Source organism: Thamnophis elegans, chromosome 2 (genome assembly GCF_009769535.1).
Source record: "Thamnophis elegans isolate rThaEle1 chromosome 2, rThaEle1.pri, whole genome shotgun sequence".
Classification (NCBI taxonomy): Eukaryota; Metazoa; Chordata; class Lepidosauria; order Squamata; family Colubridae; genus Thamnophis; species Thamnophis elegans.
In genome coordinates, this window is record NC_045542.1 from 26,196,986 (window position 1) to 26,200,679 (window position 3,694).

The following is a 3,694-nucleotide window of genomic DNA, read 5'->3' on the forward strand; positions in this document are numbered from 1 at the left end:
ATCCTTCCGCTGCCACATCCACCAAGCCACGCCCATAACCTGGAGTAAAAAAATTGAATCCCACCACTGAAGAAAATCATTATCTTTCTGAATGAAAGGAAAATAGCAAAGAGTGAAAGCACAAAAAAGGGGGGGGGGAGAATGAATTTCTTAAGTATGCTAGGGAAAGTGTTTTGTTGAATTCAGATTGAATTGATAAAGAATAAAATTTGAGAAATTGCAATCTGGCCTTACTAGGCCGATAGTTGGCAGTTTAGATTTCTGTTTTTCAGCAGGTTAGTAAAGAATGCATGAGCATTCTTCAAGTGGTGTGGTGGCCTAGTGGGGAAGATGCTCACCTCCCACTCGGAAGGTCGAGAGTTCAATCCTCAGTAGCGGCAGATATTTCTCTCCTAGGGCGCAAAGAAAAAAGATCACACTCAACACCTCATAAAAGTTTGGCTGGGGTCATGTGGATTTAATATGCTGATAATACAATGTTGTTGGCTGAGAGTATGATTGATTTTCAGCAAATATTAAATAGATTACAATACTTAGTGCAGATCTGAAAAATAATATACAAGAAGCAAGGTAATTGTGTTTCACAGGAAAGAAGGAGAGAATGTGATTGCAAATTATACATAAAGGATAAAAAATCAAAACAAGTTGTTTATCTTTTTTGTACCGTTGTAATACATTTAATAAGTAGTAAAAAGATGGTGAACTGGATGGAGACATTTCAAAATTGTATTAATGGTGGTAGGAAAGTGTTAGTAGTGTGCACTTTACTATTTGTCAACAGAAATTAAAATAGCATTGCATAAGAGTACGCCTTGCCCATTTGTCATATGGAATAGAGAGTTGAATACACTAGGAGAAATGTAAAAAAAGTTAAATGCATAGAAATAGGTTACCTAATAAGTTTAAACAATAAAACATACAGAGATAGTCAACAAGAATGCAGAAAAATGTGCTGCTTACATACTTGAGTCAGAGGAAACAATACAAGTATGTAATTGTGTCATTTCTATCAAAATTCCATTGTGCACATGACATCATTTTGTGGTTTGTTATGGATGCTGCTGAGGGGAAAGACAGACATCATGGAGAGTTGATAGGATCATCAAAATGATAAATGTGAAAAGGAGTAGGAGAAAATTTGTCTCCTGTGAATTTTTTCTACTCATGCTCGGAGGTTCTGCATAATTTTCTGAAACATAGGACTACCCTTCCTCTTTTCTGTTTTCCTAGTGCCATCTGGGCTGTATGAATGACAGCATCCATCCTGGAAGTAGAGGAACAGCAAGTCACCTCCATTGGAAGTGTTTGATCCATCTCACCAAAGGAGACCCTTTAGAGGGGAAGATGTAGCTTCAAAACAGAAATTCATGCGAGGTATCTTTTCTAGGCCATTGGTGCAGGAACGTTGTGTCTGAAAAAGAAGTGAGACCTTTGAGATACACCCAGGCAATTGAGTTTCACAGTACTTGAGATGATAACTAGTCAAAGCTCAGCTCCTGGTCAAATTGTTCTTCAAGTTTAAACATTAATCAATTAACATAAACATCCATAATTTGGCCACCCAGATAATGGCTACCATGAAAATGTGCAGGGCCTATGGGGAAAGGTGTGAAAAGCAAGTGTACACTTGTAATGTGGGCAGTTATGAAAGACTAGTTAAGAAAGACATTTTTAATAGATCAAGTTCTGAGGAGGACGTGTTACATTTTTCATGACTATTTTCATTACTCTTAGTCTTCTCATTGTTCCTATCACCCATCTCCTCCCACTTATGACTGCAGGACTGTAACTTTGTTGCTTATATCCTTACGATTTATACTGATGTTGATTGTTTCCTGATTGCTTATTTATACCCCATGACTATCATCAAGTGTTGTAGCTTATGATTCTTGATGAATGTATCTTGTCTTTTTATATAGACTGAGAGCATATGCACCAAAGACAAATTCCTTGTGTGTCCAATCACACTTGGCCAATAAAGAATTCTATTCTATTCTATTCCATTCCATTCTATTCCATTCCATTCTATTCGTTTTCCCACTTTTTGCTTTTCCCTGATTATCCATCCCAACTGATTGAATTAAATTACTAGCAGAAGTCATCACTTGATCAGAGGAGCAAGCTGGGGGTTGAATGGAATTGCTTGGGATTATCAATTTGTTTAGCATATATACAATATAAGGCTATCAGAGTCTGGTCACTCTAAAACATTGAAAACATCAGGAACATTTTAACAACCCAAAGAATTATATGTATTCAGAAGAGAAGACCACATGGAAAGTAGCATGAGAAAAAATCTAATAAGAGGCTCTCCCCATATTGCAGCATGCCTGGGGGGAAAACCAGAATTAGATCATATTGTACCCATTTTTCCTCCGCTTTTCTAATGATGCTTTATGTTGGCTGCATTTGTTTCTACGCAAGCTTGGGAAATGATTCTTATAAAGATCTCTGCTCCTTGCATGTTGTGCCCAGGCAGGCAAGGATCATGATTTAAATACATAAATTTCAAGTGCAAGACATTTTTGCCCTGAAGTTTCTTTGCAATTAAGGAAACCTTTATTACTTGTTGTGGTTTAGTAGAGTACTTAGTATTGCTTGAATAGAAGCTGGAAACATTTAGCTGAACATGGTTTTCCAAACCACCCCAAAGTCCTGAAATCACCCTTGAAAACAACTTGTTATTTAAATTGAATCTTTATAGTATTCCTTAAACCAAGGTGCCCACATTGTAGTGTTACCTGCAATCTTCTTAAGTGGCCATAGCTCTAGATAAAATATCGTACAGTTCTAATGGTGCTGTAGCCCTAAGAAAAGCATGCTGTTTACTCAAATGGCTCAATCATCATTTCTGAGCCATTTACATGGATTCTTAGAAAATCAGCCATTCTCAACTTGATGCTCTTCAAGTATTTAGCCTAAGACTCATCTCTGAACATTGCTTGTGGTGGTGGCAATTTGTGGAAATTGCAGGTGGACACATCCAAATAAATGAACGTTAGGAAAAACTGGCGTGGAGGTGCAACACAGTTAATTCTTCTTTTGTACATTCCTCATGACACCATTTATGTGATTCATAATCACACACACACAAATACATACACACAAATGCACGAAATGGTCTTAAGGGGTTCCTCTCTAAACTGAACTTTTGAAGAGTTTTCTAGAGCTGACTTTTTCCTTAGAACTCCCTCTGCAATCTTGCTGATTGGCTCCGAAGACATCTACAAACTTCTGCAGAGCATCCCACACCCAGATCTGTGTCTTGTTCTTTATGTGCAACAGTATTTGTTGGCACAGAGGAAGATATCCTCAGTTGTACCCCCTTGCATTAATCTTCAGTTGTGTACCATAGCTTAAAGCTCTTTGAAGAAAGCAAACATGGTAATGGTGAACATGAAAGGGATGCAAATAAGCTGGTATTGCAAAGCAAGCAATTTGGACAAATTAAAGTTATCGGATAGGTGTGTTGCACTTGATGTTGGGCCGTTACAGTAGAACTCATTGCTTGAAGGCAAGCCAAGCCCTTGAATATTTGCTTTCCTCATTCCCATGCAACCAAGCCCAAGATTTCAAATGCATATAAGGAGACATCTCCCATTTCCACATCACAGGGGGGCTCTTGGTCTCCTCTAATCTCTACTCCTCTGTTTCTGCTTCACAACCTTGCCGTTCTCCCTCTCACAGACGCACC